Source organism: Pinus tabuliformis, chromosome 4_1 (genome assembly GCF_031772625.1).
Source record: "Pinus tabuliformis cultivar Carrire ecotype Pingquan chromosome 4_1, CPIR1, whole genome shotgun sequence".
Classification (NCBI taxonomy): domain Eukaryota; kingdom Viridiplantae; phylum Streptophyta; class Pinopsida; order Pinales; family Pinaceae; genus Pinus; species Pinus tabuliformis.
The window spans coordinates 542,776,315-542,800,624 of NC_142303.1; the positions used below are offsets into that span (position 1 = coordinate 542,776,315).

The window sequence follows — 24,310 nt, forward strand, 5'->3', positions numbered from 1 at the left end:
TTGCAAATCGATTGTTTAGTTTATAAACAAAACCCGGAGATAGACTGAAGCAGCATTGATCTACTTTGCACTTGCATAGCAAATGCAGTTCGAAGGCTAGTTGGCTTAACTTCAGGCTCCGTCTGTAAGTTTATAAAGCAAACAAGTATAAACAAGCAAACAAGTTATTCGCTCCCCAGTGGAGTCGCCATTTTGTTATCGGGAAATCTAGTGTCTATGCAGAGCTGCTAGTCCCACTAAGACGGGTAGCTATCTTAGAAACAAACAGATTAAAGTTACTTTCGTTTTCCTTTATGAGAAGTAGATAGGAGAGGATCAAAGAATACCAACCTCGATCTTTCGCTCGGTTCTTTGCTTGTTCCTTCTCCTCACCGACAAGTCTTTGCCACTTCTCCCTTGACCACTCCGCTTCAAAGAGTACCTATAAAGTCAAAGCAGCATAATACCTTCAAAGTGCAGAGATCTACAATCATAAACAATATAGGACCAGATATATATTGACCACACAAATGCATATACTATCAGACATACAAGAATGTGGAGGAAAACTTGAATAGCTTTATTGATGTAAAGATTAGAAGAGACGATTAAAACGCATTGATCTAACCCAGCGTCATCCTCCCAGCATGAAAGCCCTTCTTTACCTCATGAAAAGCTTAGATCACCCAACACTTTGATATTCCACCAGGAAACCAACAACACTTCCTTACAAGCTACAAAATTCCCGCCTCTGGATCTCTGGGATGAGGGATCCATATATAGATGATTGTAGAGAGGTGAATCAGCTTCTGGGATTTTGATTAGTGTCTTCTCTCTGATAGTTCTTGATTCCACTTGGAGATTGATGATCTATTACTCATCCCTAGGCGAATTCAGAGAGGCAAGTGTCACAGGAGAAGTTTCTGGAAGATTCCATGATCATCCACCTCGCAAACTATCTCTGCCATTTGTCCATTCTCGCCCATCACACCCTATAGAAGGGCTTTCCATTATGCATCACACCTTTTACACTGGGCAGGTGAGATGCATCACACCCTTAACACTGAGCAACCTGTATGGTCCAGTTTTGACCAGTTTTCTGTGGAGAACTTATGGGAGATGATGTAATAAGCTGACCTTGTTCCTTTAGGGCATGAAACAACACTTTTAGGGACTCAAAAGCCCTTGGTTTATGGACATATATGATTGGGGTTGCAGTGCCCAAAAATGTATATAACAGTGCCACATAAGTTTCACATGAGCGAAAAACTATGGTCGCATTTGTAGAAGGAACTCCTTACCAGAGCCCATCAGAAACTTCAACCACTCTGATGCAGGCCTTACACCATCACCAAGGTTGTGGGAGACAACTCTTTCAAGCTCAGTACCCACCCCCCCATCCTTGGCTTGCATCCTGTATTCAAAGTGGACCACCTTCGGCCATACTTTCCACCATTATTGGACACATAATACATTCTGAGTAGCTGACACCAACAGAGCGCAACCCGAACTACATTGAACATGCCATAATTGATCAGGTCATCGAGACATATATCAAGAACACTTTCCAATAGAGGATCCCACTGCATCAAGTTGTTAAAGTTGGCCAACTCCTAAATCAAGGCAAGTGGCTCACTAGGGACCAAGTTCAGCAAAAGTTTCCCCATCTCATAGAGGCACTCAACGAAATGTGGACCATTGCTTCCTATGGGTAGAGGATTGATCCAGGTGGATATTGGTGGCCATCTTCCTATTCCTCTTGGACCTCCAACACTATTTCATTTTAGTTTCCTAATTTCTAGCACAATTTACTATTTTTGGCAGTTTTTAGGAACTTGAACTTCTGGAGCCCTTTTGAGGCCCTAAACGACATTTTTTTTGGAAAACATATATACTTAAATCCCACAATAGGGTCTATAGTAGAAATTTGTTGTACTTGGATAAATATTTCTAATGAGGTGTCATACGCATTAAATGAAGATCGTATGCCAAAGTTATGACTCTGGGAAGTTGATGTATCAACTAACCCCAACAGGGCCCACAAACGTTTGGTCACTAGTAGAAAATGAGAAATTAGTTACTATGTGACTAAAAAAGTTAGTCACCACAATTTTTACTAGTGAAATACTACCAATAATGAGTAATCTTAAGTGACCCAACTAAAAACGACTAACATAAATGATTGATTTAGTCTCGAGTTAAAATATACGACTAACAAATAAGTAGTACACCTAAAAATGACTAACGTGAATGACCAATTTAGTCTAGGAAAAAAGATACGACTACCTAACAAGTACTACAACAAAAGAGGCCATTGGTGAGGGTCATGCCTATTATGAATCTTTAACATTTGTCACCACTGTTGCATATGGTGATGGTCTTTAAAAAAATGTTGTTGTAAGTGCATATAGTGACAATCCTTTAAGGTTTGTCACCAAAGACATTTTCAATGACACTTTTAGTGAGGGTTGTTAAAGGCCCATCACTAATTCTCTCTTTGGTGACACTTCTAGTTACGATATTTTATTGATCCTCACCAGTGCTCTTTTTGGTTACTTTTAGTGACGATTATCATTGATCATTCCAATGAGTTTTTGATGATGCTATGTGACAATTGCTATATCTTTTGTCCAAAGATAATGATTTAATACCATTATTATGGAGTATTTTTCATTATGTGTCCAAGGCCATAGTGGTTAGATTCAATCAATTTGTTAAGAATTAATTAGTGTGTATCATTTCCATCAAGCAATGAGAATACAGTTTTCTTATGAGTCAATACTTGCATTTTAGCTTGGTTCTCCCTTTTGTTGCCTTAACACTCCTTGACACATGTTGGCACACCCTGGAACCCTACATATCTTGGAATGCCTTGGCACTATTTGGAACATGTTAGCACACCTTATAACTCCCTAGCACACTCTGGAACTTCTTGACATGCCCTGGTATTCCCTAGTGTGCCTTACCACTACTTAACATACCTTTTCATTGATCCCTCCTTGGCACACCTAACACTCATTGACACTCCCTGGAACACCCTCATATCCATTCATTTCCATGTATTTTGACCTAGCACTCCCTTGTGTTACCCTAATACTCCCTAACACTTTTTGGTATGCTACATTGACACTCTTGGACCCACCTTAGCACTCTTTGACATGCCCTTCCACTCCATAACATGTGTAACACTCCCTGACAAACATTAGCACTTAGCACATGTTGGCACTTGGCAAGTCTTAGCATGCTTGACATGTGTTGAGATGCCTTGGTATATATTATTTGGCATGGTTTAGCATGACTTAAGACTAAATTTATATGAGATCAATTATTGGAAAGTAGGAGATAAGTACCATAGGAAGATTTGGCATTTAGAATGCACTAACACTTGGCACTAGGCACGTATTGACACCTACGCCACTACAAAAAAAGGCCTTTAGGGGTGGTGTGGCTTGAGACAATCTTGCCAAAACCGCCTCTAAATGTGTTTTTAGGGATTTAGGTGCAGTTTTTGAAACCCCCCCCGAAAGTCATGAAAATTTGAATTTTTTCGGGGGCTTTCTAACAACTGCCTCTAAAAGTGTTTTCTCATGATTTTTGGAGGGAGATTTTAAATTATTGCCCCTAAATGTATTTTTAATTATTTCCCCCAAATATTTTAAATTATTGTCACAATGCTTCAATTAAATTATATTCATCGTGTGCAAATACATGCACAAAATTTACATTGTTAACAACACCATAATCACAATACACAATTTGCATGGAACAACCCTTCAACCCTCTACTTTTTTTAAACAATGTAAAAGTTCTTTACTTGAGGGTCCAATACAAAGGCTTAACCCTTGATACAACAAATAAGCCAACATAACTTTTACTTTCCTAGAAACCTGTCTCACTCGGCTTGACTGACCCAATATTAGGTCGTCTCTACCCTACTTGTGGCTCCCTTTAGTTCCTTCTCTACTTGCTCGGTTCGTCTGCCAAGTTCAAACTCACCAGAGCTCCCTTTCTCTTAGTTTTTCTACCTCGACTCGTCTTTGCCTCTTGCTTGCCTGCTTCGCTTCACCTTACGACTTTCCCACTTGTCCCTTAACTTGTATATTTGATGTGTTGTTCTTCTCCCCATCCATCATGTGTGTCCTTTATATATATGCGACTTCACCCATTTCAGTTATCTTATGCCTTGTGACCCTTCCATTCAGTTGGGTCATCTTGTCTATATGAGCATATCTTCCACAACACTACTTTGGTTTAGGGGGACCTCCAATGTTCAACTCGTTCCATGTTCATCAACCCTTGTCATTCCAAACATACCAGCTTCACCTTGCGTTAGATCCATTGGAACTCTGGATAACTCATTCCAACTCATTGTTGGGGGTGCACTCCTCAGTTGTGCCACGCCTTTGTGGTGCCCATGCCACCAAGCTCATGTGCGCTCTCACCCACTTTGGTTTTTCCTCACTTGGGAAAGTTGGGATGGTTGGTCATGTCACACCCTTCATGGCTCCCATTCACCAAGCCATCCTTGTGCAAAACCAATGTGCCCAAGTGGAAACTCCAAATCTTGGTTTTTTTCCATCATCTTGGTTTCATTGAAGCCTTGGCCCACTGCTCAACCCTCTACCAAATCCTCCATAACATTGGATTATTTGTGATATAAACATCACAAATGGTGTAATGAGGATGTTACCTTGCCTTGATTAAAGGCACACCCAATTTAGGCCCTAAAAACAACCCTCATCGATATTAAACTTTTCTCACTAATGAAATTTTCCTCACCATTTTATCATTAAATCAAACTTTTCCTATAATAATAATATTTTTATTTTTTACTTTTAAATCCATTCCTTTACTAAAATTTACATTAACATTAATTTACTATTAAACATTTATGAAAATAAAATTCATATATATTCCCACGTAATTTATATATCTATATTATTATTTTTTACCACATTTGTTTGAAATGTGTCTTTCACTCTCAACGAAACAATGTAAATACATAAATTACAAATAAAATACCAAAGTTTCATTGAACCAAAATCTCCCACCATGATATAAATTTTCACTCCCCAAAACTGTCAAACTAGGTCCAATTTTGAAAGCTCGGTTTTGGACGATGTCGAGGTGATTGGTAGTGTTTTTAAATCACCAGTTCATTTATTTTCTCTTTTTCAAACCCAAAAATCTTACTGTTCTTACTGTTGTGTGCTTCTTTCTGATAAATATTACATTCAAAATCCAGATATCCACATTTTCGTGGAAAATACATGGTGGAATTGCTAATGAATTTAATGGGTGATGCTTTTTACAAATAACATCATACAACGAAAAGTAGCCACAAAATAATTGGAGGCTTAAGTTATTGAATGAGGTGCAAGCGAGTTCAAATTCGAAAATCAGAAATATTCAAAAATCTATGGCACTGAAGATAGCCAAAGCATGCCAATCAACTAGTAAGGGAAAGTCTGGATCATCTGATTCCTTAACATTCATGGTAATGTATACAATTATTCTTAATCAATCATTATTACATATTCTAGCATTTACAGAGGTGTAGGGTTTTATCGGCAAACATGACCATATGTCGGGGGTTTGCAGTGCAAGCCATCATCCAATCAATGATTGGAGTTTTACGGATGCGATGTAGATAGATGTTATGCTTGATAATTGTCCAAGATGCTTGTTGAGAATCTTGTGCCTGCATGCATGCAAGATTTTTTGATTCTATGGGCATTCCATTCAAGTTCCCTGCTCCGCAAGAGACATCTGATATATTTAATTCTACATTTAATTTATTTTTACTATCTCTCTCTTGTTGTTCTACTTCAACTTCATCCAGATCATACATTGTTCTCTTTCCATTATCTGATTGATCAATAATACCCCTCATCTTAGCATAAAACTGGACATCTTTTGTCTTATTTTTTCCTCCCATAATGCAGTTGTGAAGGTGGAAATGTACCAAGGTAATCATTTCCTTGTCTGCTGGCTGAAAGAATGCATGCTTAATATTCTTATATACGATATCTACTCTCTCTTCCTTCTTCATGGGCGAGTAACAAAAACCAAGCCAATGTCCTTCTAATGTTCCAGTCATCTTTCTTCCTCTGCCACCAAATGAAAGGTTGAACCAATAAACTGACGAGTTTATAGGCTTTGTTTTTTAAAACTACATCTTTTTTTGAGATACCAGTAAAACTCTTTCAGATTTAATAGATTATTTTGATGAAACATGGCCCCTCGGAGCTTTAACCAACTGCACGACTTGGTTAACATGCCTTGTATCTTTTAAACTAAATAGATCCCTTTTATATAGATATCATTAAAATTGAATCCGTCCCCAGCTATATTAAAAATAACATGAATACAAGAGCTGCCATCATCTTCTTGGCTTGTAACACTTTTAATAGTGGAAATATGAAATGGGACCATTCAGCCATACATTGGTAGGAAAACTGCCTCATTCCTGTGATCAATTTGAATTATCAAGTCTCTTAAAAAATGAATTTCTTCCACATTTTTGTAGGCAACCAAATCATAAGTAGCCTTAGAAGAACCTTGTCCGTCATTTGATCCAGGACCCCCACAACAAACCTTTTCAGTCTCCTCATTCTTCTGTCGATCAAGTCCAACTTGATGCTACCCGTGGAATCATCTATCGTATCTTTCTTATGAGACCTCAAAATTATCTTAGTAGCACTAGGCTCCATTCCATTTGCATCAACTGTGGGCTTTGGAAAATTATGTGGCTCTTCTTTATGATCATATGAGAACAGCACATCAGGAAAAGATTTAGAGCACATTGCGGTAAAAAAATTCTAGCCCTTTCTCTGTAACAATAACAATATCAGAGAGGAAGAGAGTATTTTTTTATCTCTACCTCATCCTTCCAATAAAACTAGATGAAATCCTATATCCTTCAATGCTTCTCCCCACTTTTCCAAAAGTGGTCCTTCTGGAGGATCTTTTACAATCCAACCAACAACCGGAGGATCCACAATGCATTGTGTCTTAACTGCTTGGAACATTTCCTACGTCTGGTAAATTCCATCATTATTCTTTGGATTTACACGGAAAAAGATATTAATAAAAAAGGACTTTGAAGAGGTATTTTTCAAATCTTCAAGCAAGGATGCATTCTCTTGGCTACACAAGAAGTGAATTCTTCCTTCCATAAACATCATAATGGTCTTTGGAAATTCGTACTCACAGTCTCAGAAAAACAGATTAAACATGTTTTATTATCGTGCTTTCTGAAAGGGAACCATCATCAGTCGAAACAGAACTTTAATAACATTAAAATGCTACAGTTCCATGGAAAGAGAGAGTTGGTAACTAACAACCTTCTAACTTTTGATATTTTGTTGAATCTTTTAAAGACTCTGGCTCAGAAACTATAAAATTCATTAAAGAGGAATGAAAAAGTGAGTTTGAACCTAAATCAGTAGGTCTTGTTGATCTTTGTACAATCTGTGCTTTTGAAAAAATTGGTGTATTGTCCCTTGAAGACAAAGGAATTAGTTTTTATTTTCGGCGTAGGCAGGTGGTAGTTTGAAGATAAAATATCCAAAATTGGACTAAATTGGCTATGATTGGGCCTTGGTTGCAATATCTTGAATGAATAACCCAAACCCAATTCATTTGATTTTGGTATTTTTATGGGATCATATTGGCCTTTCAAAATATTTTCTTCCCTAGGACTTACCAGTTTTTGAGAATGATGGACACTTTCCAGAAAGCAAGAAATATCATCAAATAACAGGCGATCCACTGTTGAAGACAAACCCGCTAACTCATTCATAGCTTTACTTGCTACAGGGTTATGGTATCCCTTTAATGATTATTTTTATCATCTTCAAGAAAGCCACGAGGGTCTTCCTAATGCAAGGGAGCATATAACTTGAAGATCAACACTATTTTTTTTTACCATTCCCTGGTTTATGCTTCAGGAGCATTGTTCTCCCCAGCTGGAAAAATTCAGCTACAATAGGTGTAACCCCCAAATTTGCTTGTGGAACTAGAGGGCTAAGATCCAACAATATTCCATCAGGTTGGTTCCATTATAGGTGCATCGAAACAGTTACAGTGATTAGAGCTTCTATCAGAACCAATTTCACCAGATTCCAAGAAACAACTATTTTTTGCAGTTTTCCTTTTCCAAGAGCCAGAGATCTAGGGCCCTTTTTGCAGAGATATTTATATATTCTTAGAATTCGCAACTTCATGATTCTGATCAGCCTGTTTTGGGTGATGTGTAAGCAATTTTACAACTGCTATTTTTAACAGTTTTTCTTTTCAGCACTGGCATGTAATTTCTGAGCACATATTTGGGTTCCTTGTAGAGAAGCGAGTTGAATGAGACTGCTTTCATCCACATGCGAGATGTTGTTATTTTTAGCTGTCTCTAATTTTAGACTTGCTATATTTGATGGTAGTCTCACAGATGTTACCTTCATATTCAATCTTTCCTATTTTTTTTTTTGGAGTTAAGGATGCTTTTTGGTCATGTCTATATTTAGCAATTTCTATTTATGGCAGGTATAGAGTGTGGTGTCAAGTTTCCACGTGTTCATTGGTGGAGTTGGTCACAATTTTGGTGGGTGAAAGATGATTAATCAGGAAGAGGGTTAACTAGAGACCTTATTAGCCTTGTCAAAGTTTGACTTATGATGAAACTCTAATTCTCCTTATCTAAATCAGTTGTTTCACTTCAATTTTACAAGGTCCTAACTCACCTTTACATGATGATCAATATTGAAAGCTTAAATTGTTTTCTTTCCACAGTCGGCTTTTTAAATTTAACAACCAAAAGGTCCTTGGTATAGTGTTATTCAAATCCAAGTCAAATTTCACATACTAATTATGTGAGGAAAAATTCTATTTCAACTTGCTTTGTTTGTAGTTGGCAGTCTTGCATATTTGAATTACCTTAAAAACAAGGTTTCTTACACTGACTTTGTCAAAGGAGATAATCATGTCTGATTGGTTTGCCATATTTAGCACTTGAACTAATTCTTCCAAAGAAAAAAAGTCTTGCTTGAGGTTGTTGTTGCTAAAATGGAACGAGTAAACTCTAATTTGTTTACCTTGGTATAGTAACTGAGTACATGATCTGTTTCTATTTTCCTGGAGTTCAAAAATCCTTATCTCCTTACAGAGAACCTTATGTCTGTCATTTTTTTGATAAATTTCTTCATTCCACATTTCCATTCTTTTCTACCCCTCCCACTTTGACAATATTTGTTTATCCCAATCATGTGTATAATGACATGACAAAAAACCTATGTAGAATAGTCTTCATTGCCTCAGATGAATTACTCACTTCCATCATAGTTGTTTTAAATTTATTTCCATGCCCCTTTTCTGCAGCATGATTCACGGTACAAATTTTGGTATTTTCAATAATGTTGTTTCTCTAGTTGAGAATAGTGCCTTGATGCAAACTATTGATGTATAACTTCTAAATTATTTTAGTTTCAAAATAGATAACAAAATATTATAACTGATACATTTTTGGGATCTCCTCTCCTGTCATCCTCCATTTGGATCTCCTCTACAGTCATCCTCTAAACTCCCCCATCCCCCTTTCCAGCCCCTGAAACTTAGTAAAGCATAGGAATAACTTCAATGAGGTTGAGAACTTACACATAGGTGGTTGGTTTTATCATTTTGAAATTCGAATACTATTACTCATTATAAGTCATTTCGTGCTTGTGCCATCTCTAAAGTTATTTTGGTTTTTTTAACAAGTATGCCAAATTGGGTGGATTTATCTGTCCAACTTGCAAACATATACATGACACATTAATATCCTTATTTCTGAAGATTCTTGAATATTAGCCCAATTACTGCAAATTTTAGCTTAATTCCCTCTGAATACAATTTTTGATCAGTTAGCGTCAATGTCCTTAGCTGAATGCACTCCAAACTTTTGTGCTGGTCTAAGGCCATGTTGTTTGGTACAATCTCCTTATTCTATTGATTTATACTGGTTTTGATCAAAAATTTGTAGAAGACTTCAAATCAAATTTTGTTGGTTCCAATGGTCTGTTGTTGAGCCTGTTCCTTGATGAACTTGCACCAAAGTTGTAATTACAGCTTTAGGATTGACTGTCATCTTCATCCAATATATTAATGACTTCAAGCAGCTCATGTTATATTCTAATTTTTATGTGTCTGCGATATAGAGGACTTTCCAGTTTTCCTTTAGAATAATCATATAGCGGAACTGATTGGAAAAACCATGAACTTGCCTAATTTCTTGTTGATGACAATGACTCGTAGCTACAAAAACTGACAAATCAACCTTTACTATTGATCAGATGTTACCTTGAGTAAATATTTTACCATCTTACAAAGAGATTTAGATATGTTGTGATGTAGAAATCCTAGAAATGAAACTCTAGATCGATTACAAATCAAGGAAAAGAGGGGCTTGTAAATACCTATGGAGGAATGTTTACCAAATTTGTATAGAAGCAGCCATTGTTGAACACAAAATTAATTGCCTAACTTCAAAGAAACTATGGAATCTAGCTCTTGTATCTAAAACAATCATTGAAATAGACTTAACCTTGAAAGCTTTATATAACACAGTGCCCTGATTACTGGAGATGGGGGCAACGCAGACAAAATTGTACAAGGAGTGTTTACGTCTGACTCCCATTTCTAAAAAAATCAAATCAGTGGATCATTGCCTTTGGATGAGATGGGAAGAGTCTGATAATAAATGTTGCCATGTAACAAAGATAAATAATGCTAAGAAGTTGAAGGAAGTTCAACATTTTCTGCAAGGCACCATTTATGGCCAAGGTCTGTGGGGTTGTTTCTGCTCCTATGATTGACACCATTAAACTTGAAACTAGTTGTGCAGATCTATTCAATAGATGGAGTTTGTACATCTGCAAAGATAGTAAAATTCCAAACTGATTACAGGATCAAAATGTATAGTTGATGGAAACCAGTGATCTGATAGATGTACTAATTCTAAACATAAGATATAGATGTCCACTTTTCATGAGAAAGTAGAACAACTGCATGTAGGCAACAGATTGGCCATGAGGGTTCTAACTTCTAACATTGGTCTATCTATCATCACCAGTGGTTCCCCTAACATTCTATGTTGAAATCTTGATCTACATGGGCAACTTTCATCAAGATCCTTCTTGATGACCGCAAATGTGCTTCTAACTGTAACATCTATAGCTAGGGGTTGTCCAATGGAGCATGCAAAAATGTTTATAGGATTGACAATATTTAAAATAGCGGCCACCATCATCTTCAGCATGGTAGTGAGAGACAAATAACTCTACACGTTTTTCCTCATTGTCTAGATTCACTACAGGTGGTGAGTAAATCTCCATGGTCATTTGGAGCACTGACTTCTGCCAAAGTTTAAAACCTTAACCACATTCAACCAATGATAGAGAGAAAAGCCCCAGGTTTTATTCATAGAGGTTAAAATTGCCAAAACAAAGTTAACAGCCATACATATAACATCAAAGTTAGCAATCAAATACTTCCTGATTTTATTTTGAGATGACTATATGCAAAATGTCAGATCATAACCATTTCTTACCTTTGTACGATTCTGAGGGCCCTTGTCCTCCTTAAAAGGTGGTAATGGTTCTGTAGCTTCTTTTTCCAACAAGGTGAGAACATCATCTGACAGAACAAAAGTATCTTTCTCCACCCAAACAACTTGGAATGATGTATTGTCCACCTCTACACTGTTTCACTTTTCCTTCTTGTTTCTGCTTTGGTAATTGAGGGCTTTGCAACCACTATAGAGAGAATCCATAACTACTGTTGAAGTAACTTCCTTCTCGTTGAAAAAGTGCTTCACAATCTCTTTTAGGATCACATCAATTTTCTCTCTTGACAAGCGTTGCCGCACATTTTCCTCCATTGCTGACCAAAAAGCATGAAAACTGCCAAAATCTCCATACATGCATCTCTTAAAAGACAATAACATCTCCAACTAATCTGAACCATGGAACAAATAGATACGCACGTGGTAAAAATAAAAGCCTATAATGTAGTCATTGCTTTATAGAAATCTACAAGTTTGGATAGGTTTCCTTATTCACCTACTTGAATTCCAACAGTACATGAACCCCATAATACACCAATATCAGTTAGTGCCAGGGATTAATAAAAACAATGCTCAACAAAATTCAGTACCTAGGCCATCTACCATTGTCCTCTACTAACTTCCCAAGCTTTTCACATTTTTCGTCCACAAATCTTCTACAAATACCTTCAAAATTAGTTAAATAAACATGAACTAACTCCCTCATGTACTAGAAATCAAGACATCGAAATGGGCGATGGGAGTTTTCCCTGCATCATGCAAGCATATAGGCTAGTCAACATTGAGAAGAAATAAAAAGCATAAAATCATATAAACATATCTGACATCAAATAGAGAGAATAAATCTATGTTGATGTCAAGTAACTCCTTGAGTAACCATATCGTTAAAGACAGGGAAACAAGACATCAAAACAGGCCCAATTGGCTATGCATATACAACATGCAGAGCATAACATCTTGCTACATTGCCAATTTGATCATATACAAACAATATTAACCCATATAACAGGGGATCACAGATCTTGACTCTAAGCTCTTCCTCTTTTCCTTACGAATGTGAACTTTTTGTACATTAATGAATATAATACCCCACTTTTAACATGACTGTCAAACAGTTTCTGGATATATGATGGTTAGAATGCCTGTGGTTGATAAGGTAATTGTGTGAGCAAGACCACTAATTATGAAGACCAAAACCATTTCATTCAGCCTTCATGAGAACAATTTTGCAGGTTGAGTTTTCCCCCCATGACATTTTCCTTTTTTTCTGAATTAGATAGACCTCAGCCACATGATGGATGGACGAGGGTGATGCCAGTAGACCCTTGGGCCAGAAATCCTTTAGGGTTTTCCCACCTTATGTGATACACCAGGTAAGCTAAATGCTAAAGTGTTAGAATTTAGAAAGGGAAAATTTGCAAGGTGGAGACCAGTCCTCCGAACCCTTCTTTATGGTCTACATCAACCAGTGTTTCAACGTATGATTAGTAGGCCATCTATAGAAGACTGCAAGTTTCAGTGGAAGATCCATGAGGAGCTGCATCTCTCAAGAACAACCCCATAGAGTAACCAGGATGGAAGGTCTTAAATTTTCCTATGTCAGCCAGTGTTTCAACATATGATTAGTATATCATGTATTGAAGACAGCAAGTTTCAGTGGCATATCTATGGGGAGTTGTTTCTCTCAAGCACAACCCCGTAGAGTAACTAGGATTGAGGGACTTAAACCCTACCTGAAATTGGGTGTCATTTAAACCCTACCCTGCAGAAATACATGTCTTGAGCTACAAAAAAAAATAATCAAATTTAGTGGGCTTCCGATGCCAGTAGAAGACCCAAGGTTCACACCTTCCGGCAGGAGGATCAACCCCTTGAATAAAGAAAAATATTTCCAGCATTCATACATTGTCAAATGATTTCATGGTCCACTTTGAGCTCTAGTATGGGCCTGTATTGGTTTTTTGGCCCACTTATGAGAGATTTTGAATGATTAGTTAATTAGTCAATGATTTTTTGTGGCCTCTGTCTAGTAAGATATGCATACACCGATTTAATAAGTCTTAACGAACTCAAATCTCTTAGTTGAGAGGAGAAAGCAAATTAACTCCATATAGAGGGAACAGTAAAATGCTGAAGAAGATTCAATGGGGAGTGTGATGGACATCCCATTAGCTAAGTGTTGTTGTGGTTAAAGTACCCTTCTTCAATAGCAGGGGTTCTCCTTGATGTAAAGTGCCAAGTAGATTTCAAACCATTTGGAACAGGGAAACCATCGGGATTGTGGCCTAGAAGTTGTTAGAACTTAGTATTCAATATGAGATGGAATTTGAAATGCATAATGCAAAATGCTTTTAAACTTTATGCAGAATGTTGTTCTATTCTACCCTATGTTCTACCAAGTTTACGGGACAGGGGAGCACACGAGTGGGGATCTACACAAGGGGGATGAGTGGGAGCATCCCCAAATTTTAGGAAAATCCAGGGGAGTGATGGGACATCTGGGTCCCTTCTATAAGGGTCCCCATCTCTAAAATTATAAAATATAAAAATAATAATGATAAAATTCCAACAATAGCAATTCATCCATGCAAATTGATCATTCTGCAATCCAGTGGAAATGCTATAATCCTGCCAATCCTGAAAAATCTTAAGTCTGCTGAAAAATCTGAATGGCAGTCCATTGGTACTCTCTATGATTGGCCATCTGTTTTACTCCAATTACAAATATCATTCCCAGTTGTAAAGCAATTAGTGCTTCGAGTAGAATATATCCTAGAAATGATGAAACATTTTTAAACAATTTATTTTCTTGTTCGATACATTTCATATGAGTCTCATGACAAAATAGGTGCTTCTTTGAATAGAACTTACTCTTCTTTGAAAAGGTACAATTCCCCAAGTAAATTTATTTCATGATAATTACAAATGGAACCTGGATATGCTTCTTAAGCAATTATTTCCTTATCTGTGAATTGTTGACTTTGATTTGGCATTTTCATTTATTTTTATTAAATTGAGGGGGTTAAATGAAGTAACTTTTGGATCTCTTGGAAACACGTAGGAGCTTACTTTGTGTTATTGAGAGATATATGCTCTTGACTCAGAAAATAGTGAATGCTGGATTTGGATGCCTTTTCTAGATCTTGCTGACTGTGTTTAGTTCACAGGGAACTGGCAAAGGACTTTGTTGTGGATGGTACTGCTGCAAAGTCACTTTATGGTGCATGTGAGTCTATGTACAAGCCAGACATGGTTTGTATTTTTCAAGAATACTTATTCTTGTGACCTGTCAAACTGATTTTTGGTTTGGATTATGAGGCTACAAATTTGTATAATTTTTGTTGTCATTGCAAAACAACATAATTGAAAAGAAAATAATTGGAAGTTACAATGGTCAAAAAACATTGTAAGCAGTGAATGGTAAACACAAACCAAGGCATACCTTGAAAAGCATGAGCCTGTTGGGTCTTGTCACATTCAAGAAGAAGATATAAAGTATCTGTATCATTACTCTTCCACCCTTCTGATGTTGCACAAAGCTCTGTATCTGTACCCAAACTGTTTGGATTGACACTGAATGATACATGCTCAATTTTGGAATTAATTTCACTTTCTTTTTTGGAGTCACACAACTCACTTTCTTTTTTGCTTGTATACTCATTTGACATTTCAAGAATATCTGAAGCTTGTACAAAATCCCCCATTCCAATTGTAACAAAATATTCATCGTCGAGTCTGCACTCTTTTTCTTGTTGAGGTGGTCCTGACAATGCTTCTATTACTGCATTAACCATGTCCTTCTCAGAAAAATCACACCCATAATTCTCAGACAATTCAGGGTCTTTGGGGAAGCTATACCTCTGATCCTAAATTTCCAACCTTGGCATGTGTTTTAACATCCAGTTTGATTCTTGAGTTACTCTTTCCAATCCAACTTCAACAATCAGTTCCTCATCCTTTTGACCACTCAATGAGATATCTTCAGAGGTAAACCAACATCTTTCCCTGAATATGTCTCGAAATCTCCACCTTGATGTCCAATTGTTCTACCTTTAGTTTCAGTAAAATAATTATCTAATGTCTTGGATTTCGGACTGCATCTCGCCCCAAGAAAATCAGCAAATGAGTGAACATTATCATCAATAGTACCTTCACTAAGAAATTGAGCTTGATACATGTTGCTATATTCTCCCGGAGTCAAGGCAGAAAACATTTCTGAGTTCACTTTACTGGTTGACGTCCCTGTATCCACTCTTTTAATGTTTGTTTGGAAAAAAAACTAGCTTCTGAATTGGAAGAGTTTGCATTATTAGTCACTGAACTTAGAGTATTTTCATCATGTCTTATATCATTCTTCAAATTGATAGGCTAATGAATTAGGGATGGCAGAATTTCTAGGTTTTCCTATCCATGCATTCTATACCCCTTTAAGGAAAAAACTAAGATAATTTTCACTTGCAGCAATTTGACTGAGGCTATCATTCACCCATGATTTGATTTGACTCCTGAACTTGAAAGGGTTTTTTTGAATCCATTCTTCTCTGCCCCCTAATTTTTCTCTTTTAGCTGCAGTTTGGAATAGAGTTGATTGTAAGGGGGTAGACTCAAGAATGCATTCGATTACCTAGTCAGATACTTCTTTACCAAAACTCAAAAACTAACACTTAGTGATGTTTGCGATTCAGGGGAGATTCTTCTCATCGTATTTCTATATGGTAGAGAGAATTACAACAAATTTCTTCATCAAGAGTTTGGGTTGACCAGATATGTTAATGCAGAAAGCCTTAGCGCAAGGGAGTTAACGAAACCAATGGAAACACTAGCAAGAATTTCTAACAGTTCATTGTCCTCCTTTGGATCTTGAGTGTCAGAAGAAACATCATCTGTACGAGAAGATAAAATGAATACCCTATCCCTTGCTGGAAGATTCTTTGCAATGTTCACGAACAAAAATACAGAAACTACCAACAAAATTACAGAAACTACTGAAACTACCAACCAGATTGAAAGGGCTGAGTCATAATCGTTAGAAAATTACCATGATTGTGAAGATAATTAAGAGGAAGAACAGTCACATGGGTTTTTTTACGAAGGCTTTGATAGCATAGGTTCAGGCAAACAGGAAATTCCTATCCCTCTGCCAGGAGGAATTCTTTCAGACAAAACCTATGCTACTAGTCTTATAAATATAAATTCCATCCTCTTTGGGCCCAATAGTGATTTCAAGCATGATTTAGCACAACTAGAGGGGAAAATTGACCTTGTTGAAGGACCTTGGAGAAAAGCAACGAGGGAACCCATGAAAAGAGTGGTCACATAAACCAAAGCGACAACTAAACTAGTGAAGGTCGTCAAAGCTACATAAGAACACACTTATCTCATAGTAGATAGGAAGGTAATTTGTAGTATTAGCAAGTATAAGTACACCATATGTTCCATATGGAAGTTCATTTAGGTGTGAATTTATTTTCTGCATCACACTAGGGCCAGAAGTACCAACCGAAAAGGAATCCTCCCATCTTTCTGTTTCTTGGAGAATGAAATTTTATTCAAATTACAATGATGAAAAGCATGATTGAATGTGGGGCAAGACAAGGACTGAAGGACAGTTACCAACAGTTTTCCAAGTTGCTTTCTCAGTATGCTACACCATTGGATATTTCATCCTTGGCCTCTGAGCAAGAACAACAAAGGCTAGATTTGCAGATGGATTCCCAATCGGAATGGAAGATTATTGTTACTTATATTGGGGTTTTTACCTTGGTATCTACATTATTTTCTTTGGCATATCTCCTTTTTCACATCTTCTTGGCCAATCCCAGTGTGATGCAGGTCTTGGAATTTGGTGGGCTAGATTTACTTGATTATTTGGGAGAATTTATTACATGTGGGTTACCTTTTATCCAAGTGGATCATATTTTCAAGATGATTTCACATTTCATGTATGCACGGTTCCAAAAGGGTAAGACAATATGTCATTCGTGCTCTGAGCCATTTCAGTTCCTAGAGCTCTTATTTAGATAAAAGTAAGATTGGCAATTGTTAAAAAACATTTTGGTTTCTCAAACTTATTCATGGCTTGATTACAACTGGTGATCATGGAATTAAAGCACAGGGAGATGGATGGCTACTAACAGTCACCCTAATTGAAGGAAGGAATTTCTCTACTGCAGATGCTACTGGTTATTCAAATACATATGTGGTATTTACTTGTAATGGGAAACCTCGAACAAGTTCAATCAAACTGCAGACATTGGATCCTCAATGGCATGGTAAAATGTCATAAAACTATCCAAATATTTTGTGCTTGAGATTCTATGCTTCTCCATACCTATGTTCATGATTTCCATTCTGACTTTCATTCTCCAAATAATTCTGCAGAAATATTCGAATATGATGCGACAAAAGAGCCTCCTTCGGTGATGGATGTAGAAGTCTTTGACTTTGAAGGGCCTTTTGCTGAGGCTACATCTCTAGGGTATGCTCAGATCAATTTTCTGAAATTTACTTCGCAGAAACTGGTTGATTTGTGGATGCCACTTCAGGAAAGACTAGCACAAGCTTGCCAATCGAAGTTTCACCTTAGGATATTTCTGACAAATACAAAGGGTCCTAATGTGGTTACTTAGTACATAACAAAGATGGAAAAGGAAGATGGAAAAAAGGTATTCATCTTTCGATATTAAATCTCAAGTAGATACTTGTATTTTCTTTGGCATACATATAGTTCAATGGATTGCTCTATTTGTTTGGACATCATGAGAATGAGAAAGAATTCTATGCAGATTACTCGGCGCTCACCTTAGACAAATTCAACATTCCATAAGCTATTTTCACTTCCAAGTGAGGAGTTTCTGATTAATGATTTTTCTAGCTACTTGAAACGTAAAATTCCTCTTCAGGTATCTATGCCTCACTTAGATACATTTGCATGAGTTGTTGCAAATAATAGACTAGAACATGGGTCTCAAGTGAATTTATGTTTTGTAGGGTCGCTTATTCTTATCTACAAGGATGCTATATTTCTATGCAAATCTCTTTGGACATAAAACCAAATTTTCCTTCATGTGGGAAAATATAGAGGAAATAGTGGAGTTGCCTCCTTCCTTAGCATCAATGGGTAGTCCATCTTTGGTCATCTTCCTTCACAGAGGCATAGGCCTCGATGTTAGCCATGGTGCAAAGTACACAGATGACAAAGGAAGACTCAAGTTCCATTTTTCAGTCCTTTGTTTCCTACAATGTTGCATGCAGGTACACATTGAGTTCTTTACTCATCGTAGCAACCATACATTGTCCTCTGTCACTTGTAAAAATGGCAGAAGTAATATTGGATCAACAAAAGAGGATTGATTTGCATGAATTCCAATAAAGAAAATTAAAAATCAAGAGTGGATGTGCATGAATTTGAGACAAGTTAGTTTGGTATTTTGAACAAAGCATGAAATATCTTTCTTGTCTGATTCCTAAGAAACTACAATTTCTATGTCAAATAGGACAATCATGGCACCATGGAGGAATAGGGCACTGAGTTTTGAGCAAAAGATGCAAATAGTAGAGGATGAAGAATTGACAGATTCAGGGGATCTCCAAAATGAAGATTCTGGATATTTTTTGGGTGTTGAGGAAGCGAGCATGACCAAGGTCCATTCACAAACATTACCATTCAGCGTAAGTATCTCAATTCATGAGGCATAACCCCTGTTCTGTATTCCTGTGAAGTTATCAATCTAATATTTAGGTTGTTTTAGACAAAGTTCAAACTGTTGTGTTGATGGTTTGTTTTGGTAAGATCGTGCTACATCATTGATATAATAAACAATGGAATTCAACAGCTTGCGGAAAGAGGCTCTTACTAATTCAATATTACTTGTTGCTCAGAAAGACATCTATACTAATATTGTTTTTGCAATTCCTAATGACAGGTTGAGTCACTCATGGAGTTATATGATGGGGGTCGCTTAGACAAAGAGATAATGAAGAAATCTGGTTGTCTGATCTACAGAACCACAACATGGGAAATTTACAAACAAACATTATACCAAAGACAGATCTGGTACAAGTTCAATAGAAATGTTTCCAGGTTTGGTGTAGAGATCACAAGTATCAAGAAAAAGTCAAAGCTTGATAATGGAAATGGTTGGATTATTGAGGAAGTTCTTACCCTTCGTGGTGTGCCTTTTGGAGACCATTTTCAGGTGCTTCCTCATCTCTTTGATTGCACCCATTCCAAGATCCTTTAAGACAATAATCTTTACCAGGTAAATAATTGGATTTGAAAGCCTCTGCCTGCAAGTCTTGCTAATTTCATTTTCTTTTCTACTATAGCACTTGAATGAATCAAGGGACATGGAAGACAATTCAACCTTACAATCGGGAAAAACTTTGCCTGAGATATCACATACATTCTTAGTGCCCATAGTATGAGATGACGTAGCCTCTTCATCACCAGTAGGATGGCTACCTTGAGAGTCATTGTTGAATTTTAATTTACATTCCTTTTGGTGAAGATCTCCAGAGATATCTCTCTTTGCAAAGGTGTCACTAGTTGAAGTGTGATCACAGTCAGTCAATGCCATTTTCTGTCTTTGAGGATCCAAAATAGTAGTCCTTCCTTCTAAGGCATCAGATACATGGTAACCATGCTCAGTATGTATCAGTTGGGCCAATCCAAAAGTCGTTTATTTCAATTGTTTAAAATAAATAAGAAGTCATCGGGCTTTGAGTAAAGCATGCTTAAGCTTGTTAGGACCTTACCCAAATTCCTCAAGTATTTTCCAAGCAACAAGGCTCAAGATGCTAGAGCCTATATCATGAGTTTGCAATTTTGGTTAGTTGGATCCCTAGAGAATATTGAAAACTTCTTTAGTATGATTGTTGGGTTGTATGTGCCTTCTCTCAATAAAAGACAATTGGAGTTTGCTAATCTAACCATCTATTTGGACATAGGAATATGGCACCCTTTGGCTCCTTGCATGTATGATGATGTTAAAGAGTATTTGAATTGGTATGACACTAGAAAGGATGCAAATGAGAAACTCAAAAACATAAATGCATTAGTCATTGGTATCACCTTGCAATGAATCCACATTGTTATTGGTGACGATAATCACTATGTCACTATTGTGATGGAATTGGAAGTTAGAGGTGCAAAGGTTGTGCCAATATTTTTAGGTGGATTAGATTTTTCCACCCCTATGGAGCATTTTTTGTATGATCCAATAACAAAGAAATCTCTTGTAGATGCTTTGGTTTCCTTGATTGTGTTTACACTTGTGGGTGGACCGACAGGATCATCCTCGTGCTATAAAAGCTTTGTCCAAGCTTAATGTTTCTTACATTGTGTCCTTGCCACTAGTGTTCCAGACTACAGAGGAATGGATTATCAACACTTTGGGATTGTGTCCAATTCAAGTTTCATGGCAGGTTGCTCTTCTGCGCTTGATGGTGGTTTGGAGCCTATTGTTTTCTCAGGCTGTGATGCAAGAATGGGTAGGTTTCATTGTTTTTCTAAACATTGTTTCAACAAGTTCATCAATTAGATAATTTGTTAACAATATAATCTGTCTAAAATTGTTAACCTTGTTGTGAAACTCAAATTATCATTACATCGATGCTAGAATACCAAATAGAGGTCATGGTACCATACACATAGGTAGGATCAAAGTTTCTCATGAACCATTGCAGGGTTCTTTTGAAGTGGCCGTAAAAAATTGTTTCTAACTTCTTTATATTGACGTGTAGGAAAGGCCCATGCACTTCATAAGTGTTTTGAACAACTTTGTATCAAGTGGGCTCAGCGAAAGCAAATAACGAAGGTGATCATGTCAAAATTCCATTTCAATTTGTTTGGCATGTTAGAACCTAATTGAGATAATTGAAGTTAGGTATAACGACAATCTTCATTGATGCAATATATTATTACTTGCATGTTTACATGAGGACAAGAAAATAACTGTATATGTATTTAGCTTCCCACCTAACAAAGCCAATGTTTGCACTGGAGCCTACCTCAATGTATTCTCTTTAATTTTCAGTGTATTACATGAACTAAAGACAGATGGATATAACATAGAAGGTTTGCCATATACTTCTGAAGCACTGATTAAAGACAATTCATGGCAAAGAATTTGAGTTCAACAACCCAAATCTTAATATTGCTTACAAAATGAATGTGAGAGAGTACCACCAACTCACACCTTATGCTAAGGCTTTGGAAAAAAACCGGGGCAAACCCCCATGGAACCTTAATTATGATGGGGAGATTAAAGACACAATTCATGGCAAAGAAGTTAAGTTCAACAACCCAAATCTTAATATTTCTTACAAAATGAATGTGAGACAGTACCAACAACTCACACCTTATGCTAAGGCTTTGGAATAAAACTAGAGAAAACCTATAGGGAACTTTAATTATGGTGGGGAGTGTTAGCACTCCTTAGTTTCCCAAGGCTGAGAAAGGAAACCAAAGAGGTAACCATAGACCAACTTTGGACTTGGCAGCTAGCCCTGCCAAATCAGAGAGGGCTCTCTCTAAAATAAACCTCACAGCCAATGGAAGTGACTAGAGAATACTAGGGTTTTAGGCTAGTTATCAGCTTAGTAGGGTTTTGATTTAGGTTTTGTTGGATATGAAGCAATAGGTTTAGGAACCAGGCCAAATAGATCAAAAGATTAGTTGTAGTCATTTAAATGAGGTAAGATAGATGTAATCAATGACACAAATGGATTTGTCTTAGTAGTATGGTGATAAGGAAATCAGATAGAAGGAATTAAGTAAGCATACATCATGAATTCACTTGTTTGGAAGATAAAAACACTTAAATGATAATCTCAAACAAAATAGAGCATTTTTGGCACTGAATTATGTTAAAAAGTTAAGAGATTAACATGAGCATAAATATGGATAGCTGCTAGAAACATCTAACAATCAAATTCATAAGAATAACTGAATAAAACAATGTCACTGACCACAGCACATGAATCCTAGAAAAATAGCTACAACAATATATTAATTCTGCCAAAAAATCAAGTACATCAGTTCCAAAATGTCAAAGCTTCAAGTATCCAACATTTTTCACTCTGAAATTCATGAAAAATATACAATTACCTCATCCCTGGACTAAGGGAGTCGATCTCAACCATCTTCATAAAGATAGAAACAGTTGCATTAAATTTGGCACTCCCTGCTAGGAATAGGGACCGAATTTTTGAAAATAGGGGTCAAATATTAACTCGTATCTCTCGAATAATGACATATATTACAAAAATGAAGGAGGTCTTTGTATATTAGCTAGATTTTGAGAGAAGCCTCTCTTCGTTTTTGTAGATTCATCTCCATATCCTCAGAATATGTGCCGCAAAATCATGTCTAAAACAGGAAATCATTGAATGTTTAAATCTGTAAAACTAGGCTGTCAATATCCAGTCAAATATTCCAATACATGACACCTGTGAAGAAAATGAAAGAGTTTTTGGATATTTGGCTCGTGCGTGACAAAAAACTCATTGGGTTTCTCAAAATTCCTTTCCAACTGTTAGAAAAACGCGTCAAAAAACAATGACTAAAACAGTAAAACAAATTTTAAATTTGATTTTTTGAACATAAGCCTCAAATTTCTTTGCATATCTCCCAAATCATAACACCTGTGCATAAAATGAAGGAAGTTTTTGTTCTTTGGTCTGTGATTGACAAAAATCTCTTTCACATTTGTAAAATTCATTTCCATTACTTCAAAAATTGATTTTGAAGTAAAACTATCTCTGTGTGCAACAAATGACCTTAAAAGACCCATGAGATTTTTTGATGATACTTTTGATGATGACCATGACCTTAGGCTTGTGATGAGAGTAACATATGCATTATACATTTAGAAATTGACTCAAGACCCTTTGCCAACAAAGAGATGTAAAATTTAATTTGAAAATATTATAATTTGACCTAAGACTATAACCAATAGTGAAAAGAGTAATTTTGATCACTGTGATTATAAGACTCTAACAGGGAGAACTTGATTGTATATGGAAAAAAATTTGGAAATGTTTTCATTGGAGTGCAACCAACTTTAAGATATGAAGGAAATCCAATGAGGCTTATTTCGCAAAATCAACAAGTCCACACCATGGATTTGTTGCTTTACTCATTTTTGGATAAAATATTTAAGGTTGATGATGTCTTGCATTTTGAAATTCATGGATCCCTGGAATTTATGTTTGGAAAGCAAGTGGGTATGAGTGATGTATGCTACTCAGACAACTTTTTTACCTTTATGGATCTGAAGAGGGTTCTTTGCCATTTTTTCTTGTGCACAATATTCAGAAGATAAAAGGACTTTGGTGCTAGGGTCTTTTCACTTGCAGCTACAGTCATGAGTGATCTTACTGACAAAGATCCAACTTGCTATTTTGTTCTAGATGATGTTGGTCTGCTTAATTCTTTTTTAGTTTCCATCATGTTTGGTGTCCTCCCTTCTGCAAATGCAATAGCTTGTATACCACAATGTTTGGATGCTTTGTGCCTCAATAAACTTGGTTTTCAAGTTATTAATGATCGTGGTTCTCTAAGATGTTTTGTGAAATTTTTTACATAAAAAACCTACTTACTGGCTTTGGTAGGTGACACTCCTGGGTCCTTATCATCTGCCTTGGATGAGCTTATGTGACATTCTGCTTCTTTGAGGGGTCTTGGGGTTGATGTATTGATTGAAATCTTAAATACCATTGCAAAACTTGGAT

General features: G+C 36.6%; 2 pseudogenes; both read left to right on the forward strand.

Annotated features, from left to right (window-relative positions):
• The window catches only part of LOC149176983 (C2 and GRAM domain-containing protein At1g03370-like), a 67,082-nt pseudogene extending 47,264 nt beyond the window's left edge, over positions 1 to 19,818 (forward strand).
• A 390-nt stretch (positions 19,819 to 20,208) lies between these two features.
• LOC149176984 (magnesium-chelatase subunit ChlH, chloroplastic-like) lies at positions 20,209 to 23,901 on the forward strand (annotated as a pseudogene).
• Positions 23,902 to 24,310: the final 409 nt, after the last annotated feature.